The sequence below is a fragment of the Saimiri boliviensis genome, chromosome 17, assembly GCF_048565385.1.
Source record: "Saimiri boliviensis isolate mSaiBol1 chromosome 17, mSaiBol1.pri, whole genome shotgun sequence".
NCBI lineage: Eukaryota > Metazoa > Chordata > Mammalia > Primates > Cebidae > Saimiri > Saimiri boliviensis.
The window spans coordinates 61,134,866-61,159,981 of NC_133465.1; positions in this window are offsets into that span (position 1 = coordinate 61,134,866).

Consider the following 25,116-nt stretch of genomic DNA (forward strand, 5'->3'; position numbering starts at 1 on the left):
GAGTGGGCAGCTGATCCAATTATTTGTTAATGATCCCAGACCACACACACAGCAATGAGGATGTTATTTTAATGAATTTATATTGGAAGTCCTGCCACTGGGCGTGAGCACCTGATTAGCTAATTGTGCTTAATACTTCAAGTAGCTTATCCAATATCCATTATCCCATTCTTTGTAAGTAATAGAACCCCAAATTTAATCCATATGGCAATGTGCCCAGCCAGAAGACTTCATTTGCAAATTTTCTTGCTGCTAAGAGTGGCTTGTAAGATATAACTTAAAATTTGTCTGTGGGGTTTTTGAGAAAGACTCCTAAAAGGGGAAAAGATATTCACCTTTTCGAACTTTCTTCTATTTCTGGCCTAGAGGGATGATCCAATGGCTAGAACTCCCACAATCCCCTGGGAGTGTGGGGTGTGAGATGAGCCTAAGGATGGAAACCTCATGCTACAAGATGAAAGAGCAGAAACATCAAATGTGAGAAGCCATGCTCCTCTCATACAATGTGATCGCTGGTCTACTTACGGCTAGATTGCCTTTTTTTTTAGAAGGAGAAAAAGAAACTTCTGTTGTTTAAACCACTATGATGTCAGGTCTCAGCACTAGATTCCCAAACAGAATCTAAACCCTGGAGATGTGAAAGTTCTCTCTAGAAGCCATTTTTTTTTTTACAGCCCCCAAACTCAACAAGTGAGCACTCATCTTACAAACAGAATGACAATCGCACTTTAAATTTTTTTTCTGGTGGTACGCAATTTTCTCCCAAAAGTACTTTACACACAGTGTTTTACACATGAGATATACTTTAAAATGTTTGATGAAACATAACTGGAGTACTAATTTGATCATGGGTTTTACAACCGGGAAGAGCACGCGTTTGGATCTGAAATATCCTTTGCTTACGAGCAACGTGACAACCTATTTAAACTTGATCCTCAATGTCTGTGACTATAAAATGAGTTAAACAATATAAGCCTGGTAAAAGTACTGACAAAATACAAAGCATAGAAGATGCTTGGAAAATTCCATTCTCTTCTGCCTTCTACTTCTTAGAAATTCTATACTTTGAGTTTATTGTTTTTTGTTTTCTTAATTTAGCCATTAAAAAGTAGTCCAAAAATTCTGTCAGTAAGCGTTTTGCTCACCATTTTATTGACTCATTCCTGTGTCCCTAATTGTATATGACCACTTTTCCTCCAATGTCTTCCTCTCTGTCTCACAAGTAAATGGAGACATCAGCATTTAAAAAATCAAAAAGCAGGCTGAGCACGGTATCTTACACTTGTTAATACCAGGACTTTGGGAGGCTGAGGCAGGCAGATCAGCTGAGGTCAGGAGTTTGAGACCCATCTGGCCAACATGGTGAAACCCTGCCTATAGTAAAAATACAAAAATTAGCCAGGTGTGATGGCAGGCACCTATAATCCTGCCTACTCAGGAGGCTGAGGCAGGAGAATCACTTGAACTCAGGAGGCAGAGGTTGCAGTGAGCCAAGATCACATCACTGTACTCCAGCCTGGGCAACAAGAGCAAAATTCTGTTTCCAAAAAAAAAAAAAATTAATTAAATAAAAAGCAAAATAAACAAATAAAACTAAACATACGCCCAGCCTGTACTCACTACCTATATAGTTATATTTATTATATGTTATTTAATAAAAGGACAGGCCAAGTTTAAGCCATAATAATTCAGTTCATTCTAAGTCCAACCACTGATTTTCCTTTTACAACTATTTCCTGAGTTAAGGTCTGGCATCCATTAAGGCCAAGACGCATGTCTGCTGATTTTGATGGAAAATCACACTACCCAGAAATGACCAAGGGGTGAAAATTTGGTTTCAGATACACATGTGTACATGTTCCCATTCACCAATAAATTGACTTCTCTTAACTAATTAATTAACAGTAGCTACCTCAGGAGGTGGTTGTGAAAATTAAGTCAAGGTATATACAGAACATAGCATGATGCCTCACATATAGTGAACATTCCAACATTCGTCTTTATCACTTTCATCTTCATTCTCAGTCAGGGCTTATCACTAATATGAGCTTCAGAACTTTCATCTATTCCTGTCTCTGCTTCCCCAACACACAGTAGGACTTTATTTTCAGGACTTAAAGACCTCATGAAAGTCCTTTGCTTCTTGCTTCTCTGGCAACTGCAGAATTATTTCTTTTATAAAGAGGTACGATAATGAAGCAATGGGTTCACAAAAAATTTGTGTTAAGTCTCTTAAAATGAGAATTTGTGAAACATCATTTTAATACACTTTGGTATTATTTTGTAGAGGGGTAAGTTAGTTTAGTAAACATAGTAGGATTTGAAAACCAATGCTACCAGCCACGATGTGACCTTGATTGGAGCCAGTTAATTAACTTTTCTGAAAGCCTGCCTCTCATGTTTTTGGAAAATTCCATGAATTTACATATGTCAATTACCTAGAGCAGAAGCTGTAACATAGCAGCCACACAAGAGGCATTTGCTCTTTCTCTAGGAATGTATTCATTCTCCTCTTCACTAATAAGATTCTTGTCCCCATCAGGAAAAGCCCAAGTGTCTTCTTGGTGAGTCAATCAGGAATCTGGTGTATTATGAAGGAAGGGATGGCGAGAAGGAAGCAGCCAAGAGGCACTGAAAACACAAACAGTGAAGTATTCTACTTTGTTTATACCACCTCACCAGTCCTCATATTAGTTTCAACTTGGCACCTTGCTGCTGTCTGGAGGTACTACTTGAAAAACCACACCTAGGCCTGGGATCCCATCACAAACTGCCACCTCTTACAATAACAGTCCCCTTATTCTTTGTATTTTTTAAACCTCTGACATAGAAAATAATCTGCAACAAGACCCCAAATTAACCTAGATAGTCTACTATTATAAAGATTTTCAACTCTGTGAGCTGGGACATTTGGAATCAAGATCCCCTACCTCCATAACATTACACCCAGGTAATTTTGAAAATACTTATGCTGTGTTTCACAGCAATAAACTACATATTTAGGAAATTTCATTTTCTCTTTAAGTAGGATGTAAAAGGATGTCAGCCCAGTCTTCATGAAAAGAAGTTTCTAACTAAGAAAAATAAATTTACAGCTGACTGTTCACAACCTTCACACTTAGATGTCGTGAAAAAGGGTGTGGTCCTGATTGGTGCACGTACTTTCAACTATTCATCTGACCTAGAAACCCAAAAGGCATTTATGAGCTTGATATTAAATCTTTTCTTTGGAGCCATGACACCACTTAATGGGTGTTGCCTAGAGCTGAGTGGCCATTAAGCAACAGAGAAAATGTCCTAAACTCATTTCTAGCTGAGATCTTTAGATTCAAATGCTCATTAGTACTTATAACAATTGCCTTATTATCACTGCTCAAGAATGTTGAATCAACTGTGATTATTATTATTTTTTAAGATGTAGTCTTGCACTGTCGCCCAGGCTGCAGTGTGATGGTGCAACCTGGTCTCACTGCAAACTCCACCTCCCAGTTCAAATGATTATCTTGCCTAAACCTCCCAAGTAGCTGGGTCTACAGGTGCCCACCACCACGCCCAGCTAGTTTTTGTATATTTAGTAGACACAGGGTTTCACCATGTTGGCAAGCCTGATCTTGAATTCCTGACCTGGTGATCAGCCCACCCTAGCCTCCCAAAGTGCTGGGATTACCGTCGTGAGCTACCACACCTGGCCCAATTCTGATTATTGAGTCTGTCTAATTCTCAGAAGAGGAACACTGGCTTTTGTTTGTTTGTTTTTGGTTCTGGTTTTCTCCTCCAGCATAGCTTAGCCCAGTTCTTTTTCCTCCACATTTTCAACGTAGCTAGAAACATCATGCAAAAAAGATTTGGTATTGCTAAGTCAGCATGAGATTCTCTCGGAAACTGCCATTCCTCAAAGCCATTCCTGTGCTATTCAAGAGACAACAAGTAAAAAATTCCAGGAAATAAGGTTCTCTCCTAGGAAGAAAAATCTAAAAGACAGATGGCCATGCTATTAGAAAGCAGGTAACAAAAATTATTTCAGCTAGAAACGCTTGATAAGCCCCAGCTGGGGACTGCAACTTACCTGAGGCTCCCCATCACCACCACACTTTCAGTTTATTCTCTATGAACTCCTCCAAATCCAACAGAAAGCTAAGCATCAACCATGGTGCCAGGCTTTACATGGTTTGGGGGTACAAATGACCACACATTACATGATTTCCATCTGAAATCATAGCTTGGTCTACATGCACTGAAAACTTTGCAAACTTCAGCAAAACTCTTAGACTGCCCTGGCCTCGATACGGGGCTGGCAGCAGAGGTTTCCCACAGCTGTGGTAGTGATACCCAAGTGAGTATTTTCACTCTCTAAGCAGGTCCTAGCTGGCCAGTACTTTCCAAAGTAGAAATGGAGGACACACACACACACACACACACACACACACACACGCACACACACAAAGGTGCAGGAGAGAGTTGAAAGTTGTGAAATAATAGAAATTATATTTGGATTCCTAAAAATATGATTTTCCTTTACAGAAATATAAAAATCTGAACATTTGGATGGACACTAGCTCACTGCTCTAAAATACCAATGTTATAAGTGCTTTGGGATTTTCTCTAAAAAATATATATATATATATATATATATATATATATATATATATATATACAGCAGTTGCCTTTGCCACAGTCTGGGACTGTAACCATACAGGGGCCTGAGTGCCAGTGAGTTGAGCTGAGGGTTATTTGCCATGAAAAATTAGACACAGGGGAAAACACCCTGGCACTTTCTTTACTATTGGATCAAAATTAATCTTCCAAAATGCTGACTTCTGTGTAGGCAACATGGTGGTAGGTGCCAGGGAATGGATTTGGTTTGGAGAAGCTTTACTGCTCCCCAAAAGGCTGTGTGAGGACTGTGCCTACAATCTCTCTTTAGTCTCATTAGTATCAAAGCAAAGATCTCTGTTAATATAAAGAAACAAGGCCAAAGGGAAGAATAAAATGGAGGGTAAGAGAGTAAGTATTCTCCATGCTTCTGACCTTTACCATGAAAAGTATGGAATAAGCTCCTACTCTAGCTCCGAGTCTGTGTTGTGCTTATAATAATAAGCAGGCATTATCTTTATTCTTAAAACGGCATCACAGTGTTTTCTCACATTTTATAGCAGTCTTTTCTAAAGCAGAAGGCTATGGAAAGTGTTGATCACAAAAAAATACACGGATGGTTTGGTTGCCAGATAAATACAGGTGTCCTGTATTTGTATTTGCTGAATCTGGCAACCCTAGGTAAGAAGTCGTTTTTGAGTTAGGAGATATTTGGGGAAGCAATTGGAAAGAGAAGCATTGACTGAATTGGGACTCAGTCAATTGGACTAAGTCCCAAAGTTTTCTGTTTGTTTTAACATGTATATAATCCTTGCTTCTTCCATATTCTTCATCACCCTCTTGGGCCCTTAGTAGACTCCTCAAAAATGCTAATTGATTGACTCATTTCTAGATAAAAGGGAAAGACCAAGACTAAGCCAAAGTAAATAAGGTTTCTAGTTTAAATGTTTTATTTCATGGACCAGATTTGGGCATACATTTACCATTTGGAACACATGCTTTTGAAATTGCAAAATATAATGCATTTTAAAACTCATATACCTTTTAAAGTCCCACCCTGCCAACTCTCAGGTTATTATTCATAATTATATCTTAATGGATTCCACAAATCAATTTTTTTTTGTTTTTCTTGGTTAATATTGCTGATACTTACAAATGAGTATCATTTACCCCCTTCCCTCATCCCCCTTACACCTCCATAGCGTCTTACGGAGCCAAAGCTCAAAGCTATAAATATAGAACACCACTGTTAGGAGTTCCCCTTCCCTCTCTTTTTTCACCCTCCTCCACTCCACAGCATGTAATGAACTTCTCTTTTCACAGTGTTAAAAGGATCAGTAAATCACTGGGTCACCTACTGATATGAAAGTCTTTCATTTGAAATCATTAGTTTTAGCAAATTGCAAAAGAAAAATACAAAAGAGCAAATAAATCAAGGAAAAATTACAACAGGTTTTTACAAAGTATGGGTGGAGTGGAAAAAGTGATCTTGGCTTAATTACCCACACTTAGTCATAAGATGCAGGAAGCAGAGGTTTTAAAAAGTCCAATTGGGGCTGTGTTTTATATATATATGCGTGTGTGTGTGTATGTATATATACCTATATATATATACATACATACACACACACACACGCACACACACACAGACATATGCGTGTGCGCACAGACACACACACACACACACACACACACACACATTTTAAGGTGTTAATTTCCATCACATAATTCTGTGCTGGGTTGCCACGTAAAAAAACTGCCGAATCTTGATCTTCATGTGAAATGGTAAAATCACACTCTCTTGGACCCAACTGTCATGAAATATTCTTTGCTGCAAAGTCATGGAGGAATATCTCTGTACAGGTAACAGACACTTGAGATCTGGGTGTATATTGCCTGAAGAAAGAAAGGGTGTGATTATCTGATAAGTGTGGATTTTCTTTATATCAGTAGCATCTCCTTTTTGCTTCTGTTTGTTGACTCACACCATTATCCGAGCTTTAAATGCCCTAATCCCTACAATCTCCATTCTTTTTAATGGCTCAAGTCAATCTTTCTATCTATTATATTACTAAATTTCTCTTTCTCTAATTAAAGAGTTACAGCACTTATAGTCAATACTATACACTTGGTTATACACTTTAACACGTGATTATCTAATTCCTTGTATTATTTTACCTTTTTAAATTTGTGTATCTTTTTCCCCCAATTACTGAATATACCCTTAGGACTTAGACCTCTCTGGGTTTTTTTGCTGTCAGTAATCAACCCTGGAAAATACATCATACTTTCAGAACAATGCCAACATATATTTCTTAGCAAACAGTGTTATTACATTAATCAAGTTATTTTAAGGAAAGCAAGTCACACATTAGAATGGAACGACAAAACGTCTAAGAAGTTAAAGAGGGATGAGCAACGCAATGTGTCAATGAGGCTTCTCCAGAGAAACAGAACTAATAGGCTATATATAGTATATATTTACATGTGTGTCTGTCTGTGTGTGTGTGTGTGTGTGTGTGTGTGTCTATCTGTGCATATATAAAGAGATTTATTTCTAAAGAAATGGCTCACATAATTGCAGGGACTGAAAAGTCAAACATCTGTAGGGTAGGTTGGCAGGCTAGAAACTAAGACACACTTTGATGTGGCACCCTTGAGTCTGAAATCCACAGGACAGCTCAAAAGGCTGGAAAGTCAGGCAGGATTTCTGGTGTAGTCTTGGAAACAAAACTCTTTCTCCAGGATTTCACAGTTTTGCTCTGAAACCTTCAAATGATTAGATGAGACCCAGCCATGTTATCAAGTGTCATTTTCTTTACTGGGTCAAGTGATTGCAAATGTTAATCACATCTACATTACACCTAGCCAAATTGACACATCAAATTAACAATCACAGGCACTTTATCATCTACTCAGACACAGATACTGGTGCCTTGTATCCACAAAACCAAAGTCAAGCCTCTGTTTCCTTGCAGAAGGCTGCTATTCAATAATATCTGTTGATGAATGTGATCATCATGACAACTATTTTTTTTTTCCCATTAAATATTCTTGTTAGGTTAAAAGTGAATAATTTTCAAGTCATATATACTTGTTTAGAGAGAATGTTGGCATCTAGTTGGGCCAGGAAGGAGAACAATAGAACCCAGAAAGCACTCTTTAAAAAATGGAGAAAACAGATCATCATTATGGAACAAGCATAGGCTAATATTCAGTCTACAATGCCACTGAATTGAAGTTTTTTTTTTTTTTTTTTTTTTTTTTTTTTTTTTTTTCCCTCCCTCTGTGTGGCTCCTTCTCCATTTGAGGAGATATGCAGGAAAAACAGCAACAACAGAAAACCATCTTTCCAGATCGATGGAGAGAGTTTAGCTGGAATTACTTGAGTATACATGCAAAACTTTGTGCTTTAAGCACCTGACGGCCATGACAACGTGTTCTCATCCTTGTATCTCCAAACACTAGTCCATTGCTATTGGTTGTAGGGTAAACTAAATGAAGGTGGGAGACTTATAATACATTAGTGGGGCAATGGGGTTGGTTCAGGTGCTCCACAGTGTCCATACCTCCTGGCAGCTTGTTAGAAATGCAGATTCTCAGGTGCCACTCCAGACCTACTGTAGCAAATTCTGTATTTCAGTAAGTCCTCAGGCGATTGGCATACCCATTAAAAATTAAGAAGAATGAATTAAAGTATCCATGGTACCATCTGAGGCAAGAAGAATTGCTGGCACAATTTCTCCCTTTCAGTCTCCTGGGGAACTTTCTGTTTTTAAAATCAAAACTGTGTTGGACTAGCTCAGCTCTATTTGATGATCAATAAAAGACCACTAGTGTTTGAACAATGTTCTACCCTATTGATATTCTCCCACCTCTCTTTTTATTCCCCTTCCCACTGGCCAACAAAGAGGCCCCAGAGAACGTTCAAATTTCATAAGATGCAGAGCAGCTCCCTCATCAGGGTGTGGGTGTGTGGGTGGGTGTGTGTGTGTGCGCGTGCGCGCGCACACACACATGTGCATGTGAGTGCATGAGTGCACACACACGTGGGTACATGTGCAACTGCGTGTGTGTGTGCATGAGTGCATTGTATGTGATTGTGTGTGCATGTGTGTGCGAGTGTGTGTGCGTGCTTAAATCAGAGTCACTGTTAAGTCAGCTAAGTTGCGGGGAAGATACAGCTAGAGTGAAGAACTGTGAATACAGTAGATTTGCACCCTATTATTTTATGTATTGAAGAAAATACCTGGAATGAGAATGAGATGTGGCTAATGCAGAATGAATGTGATGAATCTGTTAGTCATTAAGTATCCTTAATAAGCTCAGCATTACTTACGGTTGCCACTTCAGGCAGTCAGCAACTATAAGCCATAGGCAAAGAGGAAAGAAATAGAATGAGGAACAAAATAATAAGATATGAGTAAAGCAGAGAAATAAAGGTAAAATAAAAGAATAAAATCAGAGGCAGTCTCAGTTTGTATACTATTTTCCTAATGAAGAAAAAATTATATATGTATGTGTGTATATGTGTATGTATATATAATATATATTTATTACATATGATATAAATATATACTTTATATAATATATAAATATTGTATATTTAAAAATATATATGTATTTATTAATGTATTTATTATATTTTATATATATATTTTTTTTATAAGTACTTTAAAAAGGACCGAGATAAGCTAACTCTGACACTTGAATTCAGACAGCTCAGGATCTGAAATTCACTTCTATTTATGAATGGTAAGTTCATTAGCTTTTTTTTTTTTTTTTTTTTGAGACAGAGTTTCGCTCTTGTTACCCAGGCTGGGGTGCAATGGCACAATCTTGGCTCACTGCAACCTCTGCCTCCTGGGTTCAGGCAATTCTCCTGCCTCAGCCCCCTGAGTAGCTGGGATTACAGGCACGTGCCACCATGCCCAGCTAATTTTTTTTTTTGTAATTTTAGTAGAGACGGGGTTTACCATGTTGACCAGGATGGTCTCAATCTCTTGGCTTTGTGATCCACCAGCCTCGGCCTCCCAAAGTGCTGGGATTACAGGTGTGAGCCACCGCACCCGGCCCCATTAGCCTCTTTTTCTTGGTTTTCTTCCTTGTAAGAGGATAATCTTTATATATACAGCTTAGAGTTGATCTAAAAGAGATTGTGTATAGAAAGCACCTATCACAGTGCATAACAAATAGTGTTTAATTAAATAATGGCTCTATAATTATAATTAGACACATAAATTTCCTGTATATGTCATTCAACCTTCAGAAATTAATTTATTATAAAGGCATATCTAAATCCATCTGTAAAATTAATAAAGTTGGCTTCACAGAAAGTAATCTGTGGCCAGGAGTCATGGCCTGGAGTCATCACTCATGACTGTAATCCCAGCACTTTGGGAAGTCAAGGCAGACAAATCATTTGAGCCCAGCTTGGATGACTTGGTGAAACCCTGTCTCTACAAAAATCTTAGCTGTGTATGGTGGCACAGACCTGTGGTCTCAGCTACTTGAGAGGCTGGGACAAGAGGTTTACTTAAGTTCAGGAGGTGGAGGCTGCAGTGAGCCAGGATCACACTATTGTACTCCAGCCCAGGTGACAGAGTGTGATCCTGTCTCAAAAAAAAAAAAAAAAAAAAAAAAAAAAAAAAGTAATCTGTGTTTATAAAACTCCTTGGATAAAAGGTAACATGCGACAGATGTGTCAAATGTACATTTACTAACTTACTAACATGAGTTTCACAGACTGAAAATTAATTCAGGTTTTTTTGGCAACACAGATAAATGGTTAGGCAATTTGATATCTCTGTTATCTAAGTGAATGGATTTGTAAATTTAGGCTATTTTGATTGTTTCATTAATGGGGAGGGAAGAGATAACTCACTGAATTAGAGGCAAGAAGTAAAATGATCATAACAAAATGACAATAAAATTAACATTTCTCATTTATATTCAAATCCTATAAAGAGTTTTACAAGGTGGTCTTCTGAACATCACTGTAAGATTTGGGGAGGCCTAGAAGGAAACAAATAGGTTATATTTTCAAACTGTACGGTGCTTTACAAGTGATTTTCACCAAGAGCACAGAATTGAAGAACTTATTTAGCACATGGCTGAACTCAGGGATAGTCCTCTGAGGAAAGAAGACTGGAGAAATGAGTATTTGAAAGTAGAAAGAAGAGATAAGAATAGTTAACAATCAGGAAATTGTGAATAATGTTTTCCCAAGGGTATTAGGCTACCTGACAAAATCACAAGAGTGATTTTGGAAAATCAATGTCAGAAAGAGGGATAAGGTGAAAATCCTAAAGAAATTGCTTTCTTTAGGATTTTGCCCTATGACAGTCTAGTAATTTTGTTGTTGTTGTTAATCTCTGCAGCATCCAGAAAAACATGATGTCTTTTAAACTGACTACATTTGGAGGTTTCATAAAGAGACTATTTCAAAATAGTGTTCATGTTAACCAACAAATCATCTTCCAAGGTACATGGTCGAACCACATAAAACTAGTCACCTTTCAAGAACAGACTATGATAAATTATTGAGCATTGACTTTAGATGATTTAGTTGACATAATAAATAAACATAAATAAGTTTAACTTTAATAGTCTGACATGGTATCTTTTTTCCCAGGGGTTTCTGGGCATATCTCAACAAGAACAAAATACTGAGAGTTGTTTCTCTGCCTTTGCATTGAAAATAGTCATTTTAAAATTTTTCCTTTTAGATTCTGGATATCAGACTTTTGTCAGCTGGGTAGATTATAAAATTTTTCTCTCATTCCATAGGTTGCCTGTTTACTCGGACAACAGTTTCTTTTACTTCACAGAATGCCCATCAATGATAGACTGGATAAAGAAAATGTGGCACATATACGCGATGGAATACTATTCAGTGATAAAAAAGGATGAGATCATGACCTTTGCAGAGACATGGATGAAGCTAGAAGCCATCATTCTCAGCAAACTAACACAGGAACAGAAAACCAATCACTTCATGTTCTCACTCATAAGTGGAAGTTGAACAATGAGAACACATGGACACAGGGAGGGGAACAACACACATATGGGCCTGTCGGGTGGGGGCCAAGGGGAGGGAGTGCATTAGGACATTAGTTAATACCTGCAGGGCTTAAAATCTAGATGATGGGTTGATAGGTGCAGCAAATCACCATGGCACATGTATCCCTATGCAACAAACCTGCACATTCTGCACATGTATCCCAGAACTTAAAGTATTATTTTAAAAAATTTAAAAATAAAATTTTTTATGTAAAAAAAGAAAGTTATTTGTAGTTTAAATACCTAAGGCCCTTATTTACCAGTACAGTCTGTCACCTTATATGATGTGTAACACTCTCAACAAAGGTCAGGTCGGTAGAAAAGTTGTGAAAATCCACTGCATTATCTTATAACAATTTAAATCAAAATCCAATATTGAAAATAAAGCCAAAGGGTCAGACAAAGCAAAGTTAATACCTGTGAGGATTTATAATGCTCATAGTTACATGAAAAAAATAATGTAGTCTACTGATTACAAATACCTTCCTATTCAAATCTTAAAAAACTTAGGGTCACAGCTATAGGCCACACCAGGATGTCGCTTCTTCTGTTTCCTCAATTTAAAACAAAAATGACTTTTATCACAAATTTCAAGTTTTTTTTTTTAATGTTCAACTTATTTTAACACTACAGTCTGTGAAATACAGGTTCTGAACAATCCATACTATAATTACACACTATGGATGATTGTATTTTGTTTTTCAAATACAAATATACCACATACAATCCCACTGTTAAAAAATCAGATGTGAAGAGTTTTGAAGATGAGAACAATTGGAACAAAAGTACAATTTTAGATAAATAAGACCATAAGAACTGACCATGTGGATTTCTTAAAGAAAATTGTATTTCCAAAGAACAGATGAAAGATATAAAAGGATAAGACAAAACCCCGAGCCTGAGTATTTAATTTAAAAAATTATGACAATATCAGAAAACACTGAACTGAAAAATTTCAACTAGAAATAAAAGATGAAATCAATCAATAGTCTTTTTGATGTTAATTATGTGTTGTTATTTTTAGTTAACCATTTATTTGGTAATTTATTTCAAACTACATAAGGGTGAGAAACTATGTAAGGCTGCTACTTTTTCAAAAAATGAGGAATAACCTGTCAAAGTGTTATAGCCCCATTATAGCAGAAAGACAAACAGGCGATTCAAATACGCAGAGAAATTCAATTTTATGAAAAATGAGTATCATATATAAAGTTGTGAAGTCCAGTTACAGCCAAAAGAAAAACAACTTGTCAATTAAAAATTAAATATCCACTTCAATGGAAAATATAGGATTCTTTCTATTGTGTATTCAGTATCTAGGAAAGATGGTCTCAACATTTTTTTTCTGTACCCATAGAAATAATCTATTAAGCCCAAGTGAGTTATTCCTTTTTCCTTTCTTTCAATGTATTTTAATATATTTTTTTCAAGATTTAATGAAAGAGCTGTACCCCAGCCCTTTTCAAGAACGTCTGGCCAAATGCAGCTGTAAATTATAAAATAATGCCCTGTATTCATAAAACAGTTCACACATTACTATTAAAAAAAACCCACTGATCAAATGAGTCTCCCAGATAGGTTGTTTAAACCACCAGATATATATAGACGTACCCTTAAGGAGCATATTCCAACTTCTCAAAACTGTGCAGGATTTTCCTTAAAAAGATATCCTTTAAGTCACATAGCAGCAGTGTCCATATTCTGAAAAATCCTTGCCAAATTAAAGAACAAATTATTAAATGAGGGAGCTCAAAATCCAAACCAGAGAATGTTTTTATTTAGTATTATTAGGCCTTTCTTTCAGAGGATCTTACATTCTGGTTTCCCAGGAATAGTCCCCATTTGTGCCTGATGTAACTGTTAATAGTGCTGCCTTTCACTCTCCAAGGGTCTTAGTTTAGATAATAAAATATATGGTTACCCACCTTTAAGCAATGTATGAGGTATAGGTTAAGAATTCATGAAGTTTAGTCTTTTATTTTTATAAACCAATAACATACTGAGTGAACTATTAAATATTATTAAATTTGGTATAGGGTATTTATTCGTGTGTGTGTGTGTGTGTACACGTGTGTATGCAGACACACATAGGTTATCAAATCTGTAGCTTGTGAAATAAATATGCTTAAATAAGAAGTAGTGAAGTTTATTCTACCACAATCCTGCTGCGGCTCATTGATAGTTTTCTTCAAAGGAAGACTACACACATCCTCCAAAAATGCCATTTCCAACACAACTCTAAGTGTATACTGAACCAAGTTATAAGACTTTCATAATTACCAGACTCCACACCAATTTTAAATTCAAATGGCCCTTATTTGGTTTAAGAAAACATAGCCTTGAGGCACACACATCTTTATTTATTATGTTGAGACATAATTACTTGTTTACTGTTTGTTCCCTCTTTGAGCTCCTTGAGTACTTACGGGCAACTTTTCATTATCCATCAGTGTGTCTCTAAACATCTAGGATAGTACTTGGGGCTTTTTAGACACATAGTAAATATTTGTTGAATCATAATGTAAGTAAATGAATGAGTGAGTACTGATCTTGGAGAGTCCTTTTAGACAATTCCAAAATGGAGTTTTCACACTGGAATGAGCAGCTGGCCATTGTTTTGAAGGGAACAGTACTAATATGTGAATCCTGGTGTAATCAATTTTAAGTCATATTGACACCCAAGCTTAATAAATCTATATCTTATCCTGAACAATGACACCTTTTTACAGAAATGATATCAGTTTTGTGCTAGAAATAGGTCTGGGGTAAAAATGGGGAGCCCAGAGCTGGGTAGACTCTTGGCTACTCAAAAGTTGAACCACAGAACGGGCCCATCAATGTGACCTGTGGGCTTGTTAGAAATATGCCCCACTGCAGAACTATGGAATAAAAATCCACATGTTACTAAGATACCCTGGTAATTTATATACACAAAGTTTCAGAAGCACTACTTAAAATGTTTATAGTTTGAGTGTTTATAATATTCATGTCAAGACACCGTGAAGGACACAGAATGAAGTTAGGAAGGGGTATATTAAGAGAGATAAATACCACAAAATAACTTTTTCGACCACTTGGGATTGTACGGTCTACTGAGATAAACAGGTAAGTTTTGTCTGTTTTCATCTGTCTGCTAAGGTTTCCCTTAAACCTTTAAACCTTAGCAGGCGGAATAAAATAGAGTAAAATTATAACTCTATACAAATAAATTTAGGGTTAGAAGAAGATAAAACCAACAATTCTCTGTCCTGGACAAAGATAAACCGATCAAAGTGAACTATCAATTTTTGCTTTTGTATGCATTAATACATACACATTTGTGTATACCTTCACACACACACACACACACACACACACACACACACACACACACACTTCTGCCTCCTGCCTTCCTACAAGACATTTGATGTGACTAAAATATGTATCATGGCTATCCTCCAGGTAGTTACGTTTTTCCTTATAATGTAGTCAAGCTTTAACTTCAATGCCCTCATTAGTAACTTGAACATCTTAAGATATCCATAGGGAAATAAATCTTAAATGAAAATAACTGTTTTTGACATGCACTGATCTTGTTAACACTGCAGGTAAGAACTCACCAAAAAAAGACTGTCATGTTGCTAATGCAAGGATCATCACACAAAACACAGGGTTATGATGAGGTTCAGCTGTTGCTCTTTCTTGTGGAGATATGATAACTAATAGTGTTGCTGTAAAACTTATGCACAGAAAAATAAGCTTATCGAGATGCCCCTTGGATATCAAAATGAGAATACATAATGCCCCTGGCCTAGAGTTTTCACATTAATCAACGGATAATATTTCATTGATGAAATAGTCATACTTTCTCTGGTTGAACTTATAAAACACTGTCTAAAATTTCTTTGGGTCTACCAGACTGGTTACCCCAAAGTCGATATAATTTTAATAATAACATCTGAGTATATCCTTATTTAGAATCATGTATGCTGAGAAAACTCCACGGAACCATTTACAAGATATCCTAAAATTTGCTTATTTCATATTGCATGCCTGTATCAAAACATCTCATGTACCCCATAAATATATACACTACTACGTATCCAATAAAAAATTTTAAAAGATAATTTAAATTAAACAAACATTTTTTTGGACCAGGCGAATCTTGTATATAGACTTGGTTATAACATGTAACTTATATAATTCTTATTACTCCAGAAAAAAATTCAATAAACACTTAATTTCCCTTACCACACTACGTGAAAGGTTCTGCATTGTGTATTTGAAATCAACTGTGATATCTCTCTGGGAAAATTTTCCTGGACTCCCCTTCCCAGGAAGAGTCAATAATCCTATCTTGTGTGTTACCACCTTGTTTCTATAATGAGTAATACAACTGAGCTAAGCCTACACTGTAAAAATAATTTCTATGTATGCTTCTGACAATCACTATATTATGAATTCCTCACATCAGAACAGCATCTGGCTTATTTTGCTTCTTTAGATTCTAGTACAGTTTTCTGCATCAAAAGTATTCAGAAAGATTAATAATTTGTTGGACATGTTTTAACAAAAGGTAATTGGTTATTGTGATATTTCATTTAAAACTTCCGGCTAGTCTTAACCACACTTCTCAGGAACGAGAAAGGTATCATCAAGGTATCATTTTTTTTTTTTTTTTTTTTTTTTTTTTGTAGTAGTAGAAGCTCAAACATAGGAAAACAGTACATTTGTGTTTCCCATCTTTACAAGTCTATTTAATAAGAAGTGTCACTTATGACCCATGCAGACATGGTTTCCTTTTTAATTTACAAACTTTAGTCTTGCTCTTGAAATTAACCTGACCCTTCTGACAGTAGCCAAATCACAGATTCTCCCAACTTCCGGCTGTGAAAGTTTCATAAGTATTAGAAAACATTCCCTGTAAGAATAGTACGTTAGAGTTATGTATCGAGCATCACACCGTGATGCTAAACTCCCAGAAAAAGATGTTCACAGCACTAAAGTACTTACAAATGAAATCATAAGTTGACTGGAATTAGCTTCAACATGCTTCAGCAAAAATAAATTTGATACATCACCGAAACAGCCTTTTTATTCAAAACACTTTCACATTATTTTGCTGGTCTTTCTTAGACATTTCAAGACGAATACAGAAGATAGTGACCAATTTACAATAGTTTGGCTTTTGATTTTTTGACTTTTTGATGGTTCTGTATCTCTCTCTCGGTACAGTATTCAGGATTACAGGAGATATTCAACCCTTAATTACAAAATAGACTTTATATGAGTTATTTTGCCCAACTGTAGGCTAATTCTGAGAAGGTTTAAAGTAGGCTAGGCTAAGCTATGGTGTATTAGGTGCATTTTTGGCTTATGATATTTTCAACTTAAAATGGGTTTCTTGGAATGTAATCCATCTTAAGTCAAGGAACATCTGGGCAAGACTCCGCAGGCCCATCTTCATGGCAGTAAATATCTAGAGGAGTCTATTCATTGGACATTGTTTGATGATGTGTTGTCTTTTCAGTTATCATTGATAACAACTTTTAGTCCAATGACCCAATCTAAGTATTCACACATTAACCAATAATAGCACACATGCATAAACACCTATAGGAAGATTCAAAGTGTCTGGTCTTCCATGCAGGATTAAGGTGATGGAGGTTTCTAACTTTGTTCCATTGTCCCTGTTCCTTCACTATATAAGTCCCTGCGTAAATAATGCTATAAATATACTTTGTGAAGAAATCGGTCCATGTGCTTTAAACATTTGTGTCAGATTTGGAAAGGAGGAAATGTACTTCAGAAGAATGACTTCACTGCAAATGATTCCTATCTGAATCAGACCTTGAATTTGCCATGGGAGGCTGGCTTTCACTGTCTGGCTGCACATAGTAATTATAAGAAATTAGAAATTTATCACTTTTCCTCCTACTACTTAGGAAGCTGATTTTAGTTTTGCTTGTTTTAAAACAGTATATACTTCTTACTTATAAATACAAATAGGTAGTCTAGGCACAGACTAGACTTACACATGGATTAGCCAGCAGTGAAACAACATACCTGTGGCTATGTGTCCTCGTGACCATTTCTCAAATCAAGTGTCCTTTTTTCTCTAGTTAAGTACCTTTAAAGATTTGAGAGTGCATAATTTATACCCAATTTATTTAATAATGGGAGATGCAGAGTTTTAATACATATGTAAATATATTCATCTAAAAATAAAGCCAGCAAACTTGTTTAAACATTATTTTACGACCTTGGCTTCCTCGCAATGCCAATGTCAATATGGCTTTATTATTTAGAAATTATGCATTATTGCTAAATCTTACTCCAAACCAAATTATTATATGAATTGATAAAAGTTATAAAATACAGACTTTTACCAACATTTGCTAAAGGATACACAACACTTTCTAACATAAGAACACCTAAAGGAACATCAGTAAGTTGTTTGAGAGAAATCTGTTCCCTCGAAGAGTGGAAGTTTCTTTGGATCAAGTGGACAAATAGACACAATACTCCCAGCCTAACCCAATAAGAAGCATTAGAATATTTTCGTTACGAGAAGCAAAGTTATTATTAACAATAGTTTTATTTTTGGCATCAAGACCTGGTCTCTACATGACACAGTTCTGTGCTTTAAAAAACTTACATGACCTATTATCCTTTTTATTTTTTTACCATAGAACAGACTCAGATCATCCAGCAGCAAATCGTTTTCCAAATGCTAATTGCATTTTTTCAAGAAGGTGGAATGTTCATGAATGTAATGTAATTGTATTTTTTCAGCCACTCCAAGTAAAGCAATGGCTTACTCAGGTTGCACCTGTGAGACCAATTTTTTTTTTTTTTTAACGTAAGTGAATTAGCAATTATGGATTAGGAAAGAACTATTAGGGCCAACTGAGAACTGATGCCTAGGTGATGTTTTCCCAGGTTAGGTCTTATGTGGGCCAATGGAAAGAAACTGAATTACAATCTACCCTTAGCCACCCCCACCCCTCAGCCCTCACTTATTTTATGAAGGTAATTAGTACTTCCAGTAATTGGACCTCACACTCTCTATGGCTGAAGTCCCAAGTTATGAGTATTGCTGCAGAATATCTTACAGCCTTGTTGGTGAAATATTCCCCTGACAAGAATTATCAAATTAAATTGAATGGTTTCTGACCTAAAATATTTTTCCAGAGGATAAGGGAGTAGTTTAGCCATTGAAGTTTTTTAAGGGCTATCTTCCAGGGTATGAAGAAGGGAGAATAAGAATGTCCAGTAAATAGGAAAAGAGAAACAGAGAATAGCCACCATGTGCCATGACTCCCTTATTTCTGAGGGATACCCACTACAGGACCGGATTGGGTGTTCAGAATTTCCCGAGTTACAGTCAGTCCTAAACTCTTCTACAGGAATCATTGTAGACTTGCCTTGGCTTGTCTTAAAGAAAACTATTCCCACAGACAGAATGACTGGGAGGGTTCATCAGCAGGTTACAGACTTTTAGTCAGCCAGAAACTGACAGTCGTCATGTTAGATGGATAAACGTGGCTGATCTGATTTTAGGGTTTTTTTGTTTTTGTTTTTGTTTTTTTTTAATATGCTATACTGACACCAATATTCTTTGGTTGATTTTTCTGTTTTCTCTCATCTCTTTATTTATACCTATTATAATATTTTAATCACCTAGAAAATAATGCAATAATATTTTACTCACTACCAAGATTTTATAAACATTAATCTTTCTGCCATATTTGTTTCAGATATCTCAAAAACATTTCAAAATATTTTTAAATGCTGTGGATCAACAGAATTCTTCTTAGAATCATCTCCTCTTGATAGGGTAGAACCTCATTTCTAGGCAATTGTGCTTACTTAGGTTGTGCATATATATATATACACACATACACATATATGTGTGTGTGTAAAATATACATGTATACAGATATATATATACACACACACACATAAAATACACAGATCACACACACTCACACACACACACACACACGAGTATACGAGTCTTCCAGGCTTGTTTTGTGCCAATTTTGTTTCCATTGCAATTACAGCATTTACCAGATACTATAAATACCTATTTACTTTTTTACATGTCTGCCTTCCTCATTAGACTTTGAACACATTTACAATTATTAGCACAGCACTTGGCATATAAATGATTGTGGAAAGGGTGAGGGAAGAAAGCATTTTGATTTTCGGCCTGGGAAGCAGCACATGCCGTAGACAAGTCAGTATTCTGAGATGTTTCGATTGGATGTGACATTTTCCTTCACTCATTCACATATCCAGTTGTTGACTACAGGAGAAGATATACTAAGTGCAGTCTTTGTGTTCAAGGAAAGTTAAGTCTGAAAGAGCTAGGCTCCAAATGCATTATTTTTAAATTATGGCACGACCCAGAGAAAGCGACTCTGAGTTTGGTTTGGAAGTACAATGAAGAGAGAGCACAGACACAGAAAATAAGGGAGAGGAGGAGGTATCAAATCTATTACTCAAAAATATAATGATCTCAGATAAAGAAAAAACAAAACAAAAAGAAAGAGCAGAAAAGAAAGGAGTGATTAGCATGAGGGTGAGGAACCCTCTGGGCATTTCCGTAACTCACCCTCTGAGTGGCTGGATGCTGAGCTGACCCCAGAGCAACGCTTCTCAAACTGAAAGGTGCATAAGAAGGAGCTGGAGGCTTGGGAAAACATTGATTTTTCACTCAGTAAATTTGGGGTGGGGCCTGAGATCCTGAATTAAAAAAAAAAATTTAAGTTCACGGGTACATGTGCAGGTTTGTTACAAAGGTAAACTTGTGTTATGGGGTTTGTTGTGCAAATTATTTCATCACCCCTGTATTAAGCCTAGTACTCGTTAGTTATTTTTCCTGATCCTCTCCTTCCTTCCACCCTCCTTCACCCTCCAACAGGCCTCAGTGTGAGTTGTTCCCCTCTGTGTGTCCATGTGTCCTCATCACTTAGCTCCCACTTATAGGTGAGAACATGTGGTATTTTGTTTTCTGTTCCTGCAATAGTTTGCTGAGAAAAGTGGCCTCCAGCACCATCCGTGTCCCTGAGACATGGAGATTCTAAATTTTTAACAAACGCCAGGTGATGTTAATGCTGCTGGTCCAGGGGACAGGCATTCAGTAGTCATCTGCTAAACTTTAACACAAAAACAAACAAAAAACTCATAAACTTCATTCTTTCAAGGCCTATGGTTTACTCTGTATCTTTTTGCCATTTTTCCTGACTTCCTTTATTTTTAGCCTGACTTTTTGAGGTTCAAACAGTCACTGATGTGTTCTCTGATATTAAAAACGTATGTCAATTTCTCTGATTAGTTAACAAATAGTGGTTCTGTTCATTTAATCAGCTGATCCATCAAGCATTTAATGAGCTCCCCAGGAGTTACTGGTATGGTGCAAGGCATTTTGGGGGACACGATGGAATTCTAAGGTATGATCTCTACCTTCAAGGAACTTACTACAAACTTAAAGAGAAAGAACAGACATGCATAGCATATAGGTTATGACAAAATGTTTAAAATGAAGGGTTCAACCTGTTGCGTTAAAGATCTTTAGAAGAAGAGGAAGCAAATAAACCAGAGACATCCAGGAAAAAGAATATCCTTCGATGGTGCCCTCTGGCTGTAGCTCTGCTAAAATATAATGGGAAACTCTGCTATTTTGACCAACTAACTTTCTTTGAGAAGCAGGGATTTTTTTTTTTTTTTTTTCCTCCGTAATTGTTCTGAGAACATAAAAAAGGATTTAAAAAAAAAAAAATCAAAATAAAGTCCTTGGATGGGCAACCAAAATCCATGATAAGAGACAGGATGAAGGACAGCCCTCAGAGCTTCCCACGTTGGTGCACATCTCTCAGCCAATGCAAGTGTGAACAAAAGGAAATTCTATTAAGCAGCTCCCTAGGATTGGGCTCCAGACACATAAGTAGTTCCTTGGTGTGTTCCTTTGGCCTGTCATACAATTAATTAGGCCACAGTTGTTTATTTTGAGACATTTAACTAGAGACCTTCTTGAGAGAGGCCTACCCTTGTGGTTTGTCATGATCTTTCTCTAAGTGTGGGAACCTTTGTCTAATTGGATTGACTGTAAGTGTAATGATCATGGCGTGAGTTCTGTAAGCAGCGCATAAACCGTGGACATTCACATGGAAATGAGGTTAATTACACAGCATAGATGCATCTAATGATTGCACCTGCAGTGCCACAACAACCTCCCTTTAACTCAGTTTCACAAACAATTACAAAGAGCAGCTGCATTCGTTTCCACAGTTAGAGTTTAAAAATCTGTAATGATCCCCAACAGAATAGAGGTGCAGGGGGTGAGAGTGAGGAAGGAGAGGATTCTTCCGGTTCAGATGTCCGTCCCCAGCCACCTGCTGATTGTGCTAATCCCGGGAGCCTTGGGCACAGACATGCAGCCACAATAAGCTATTGCGAGTCCTGGTGTTTAGCTTCCCCCTCACCCCCTCTTTCTGGCTTAGATTAGAGTTTCTCATCTGTCAAGATTCATTAACATGGTGATGAAGATTTATGAAGGGCAAGGTCAGCAAAACTGCAGACTACAAGATCACTGTGAGTACCCAAACTGTATTAGTCAGGGTTCTCCAAGAAACAGAGCCAATAGGAAGTTTGTGCGTGTATGTGTGTGTATGTGTGTGTATTATATCTATGTATGTGTGTGTGTGTGTGTGTGTGTGTGTGTGTGTGTGTGTATCTTTTTATGTGGGTGATACAATGTTTCTGAAAGCCCAAGAGGGTTTTGAAGGTAGGCATGGGAATGTCCATGTTTTATTCTATATTAATTATATATATTCTACATAGAGAGAGAAATGTTCATTGTAAGTAATTTGCTCATGTGATGACAGAGGCTGACAGGTCCTAAGATCTGCCGGTAGCAGACTGGAGACTCAGGAGAATTCATGGTGTAGTTCCAGATCAAAGGCCAGCAGGCTCGAGACTGAGGAAGAGTTATTATTTCAACTGTAATCTCAAGACAGGAAAAAAACTAATGACCCAGCTTGAAGGCAGTCAGGTAGGAGAAATTCTGTCTTCTTGAGGGTAAGGTCCACCTTTTTTTTGGTTTTATTCAGGTCTTCCACTGATTGGATGAGACCCACCTATCTTAGGTAGGGCAATCTGCTTTACTCAGTCTATCAATGTAATTGTTAAACTTACCTCAAAACACCTTCACAGAAAGACTCAGAATAATGTTGGATCAATTACCTGGGCACTTCATGGACCAGTCAACTTGACACATAAAATTAATCATCACAGAAACCAGTCCCTAAATCTCAGGAGGATTCCGTGGGAGCAATGCTACTAAGTGAAGCTCAAAAGATTGTTTCTTAACCTTTCATCCACCCTCCTCCATCAGCGAATTAACAAAAGTCTCTGTCTTATTTTTTCTCCAATTTCTTTTTGTTCTCTTCTTTATTTTCTGTTTTCCTTTCTACATGCCTGTTGTTACTCCCATAGACACTGATATGATTTGGCTGTATCCCCATCCAAACCTCATCATGAATTGCAGCTCCCATAATGCCCACATGCTGTAGGAGGGACCTGGTGGGAGATCACTGTCTCCCCCATACTGTTCTCATGGTAGTAAGTCTCACGAGATCTGATGATTGTATACGAGGTTTCCCTTGGTTCTCATTCTCTCTTGGGTGCCACCATGTAAGATGTACCTTTCATTATGAGGCCTCCCCAGCCACAAGGAACTGTGAGTCCATTAAACCTCTTTTTCTTTACAAAATACCTGGTCTTGGGTACATCTTTATTAACAGTGTGAAAACGCACTTTACAGACACAGTTTAGAAATAGCAGGAGGACACTTCACCACAACAGGCGCTGACTCCCACCCCTAAACATAACTAAGGCTTTGCACAGCCAAACATCTATCATGTCGCTTTCTGATGAATATGTGGCTCTCAGAGTCAGGAAGCTCTGTATTACGTCGGTGAAGCTGGTTGAATAAACCATGGACACTCACTTGTCTCCCTTCAAAATCCTCTTGGGCTTTTAGAAACAGTGTATCACCCATATAAATATATTAGTCTCATTACTTTACAGTTTCAACTTGTTTTGGGATCCAAATGGGATTCCCCAACTGTAAAAGGTAATTGACTACCGCCAAAGTCAAATCTGCCCTCAAATATTTAAACAGTTAAGGAATGCGCTTCAGGCTCGAAGAGCAATTCTGAAAAAAGAAGGTCCAAATGCTTATGAAAAACTGCATAACCTTTGAAAGGGACTGAGTGAAAGCTGAGAACAACCACGAGGGACTGTACCTTTTTATATTTATTAAAATAAGATTTATTTACTTTTTAGTCCCATCTCATATTTCTTTTCAGATCCTATCCCCCCTAAAAGACAAAAGGGACATACGAACCCGGCACAACCATTAGTAGTCATCTACAAGACAGCCAGAAATTGTTTCTCTGTACTCTGACCACTCTGTTCCAGATTCAACTAGCTTCCGATAGATGAAAGGCAGGAGGCATGGAACTAAGTTTATCTCAGGGAAAAACCATCTAACCTCCAGCAGTCATCTCTGTAGGTCTCCAAACATCAAGCTCTGCTTAAGGAAACTATGCCAAGATCTTTGCCCTTGTATGGGTAAGGAAGACGGGGGTAGCAGGGTGGGGGCCACTGTTGATGAAGGAAGAAAAGCCATTGTTTCCTTGCTCACCCCTTCATTTTAGGGGTCAATCTCATATGCAGAAGGCAAATGAAGTTACTTTACATGTCTGAACAGAGACATACCAGTGAACCTTTGTAAAACAGACTAACTTCCTATAGCTTTGACTCCACACACAACCTGATCTGATACAATGCTGAAAAGACCACATCCAATCTTCATTTTGCATCAATTCAGAATAGACAAATTGTGGTGTTTTCAAAGTGTTCATGGCCTGGCCTTGTTACTCAGAGCTCACCTTCTCAGAGGTTAATCACAAAGTAATGTTCAGGCCAGTGGATCTGACCTCAAAATATGTTGACATCATGAATATTGGTTTGCAGAGTGGAACATCACAATTCGTGATGGAAGGCGTGATACGGACACTTGGGTAAAGTGTACTCAGGGTGGGAGAACATAGACTTGACTAATTACTGGCAAACAGATGCTAGGAAATTGTCCATCTTCACTCACACTGTGGCACCCAACTGATTTCTGCCAAGCTGTGTGGTGCCCAAATTTGTTCCTCGGTGATGCTAAGACACATACTACCTAAATACCTTCTGTTACCACTGGTGTCTCCAGAATCAAGTTCCCTGAATGTATAAAAATCATTTATATTCAAGACAACTTAAAAACCACATCCTAACTGGGATGCTTGAAATAAAATACTTGCAGGAATATAATACAGTTTTAGGACTTAAGGGAAACACGCACGTATTTTAAAAGGCCATCATTGGTTTAATTTGGATTTTCAAAAACAGTTCATCCAAATAAGA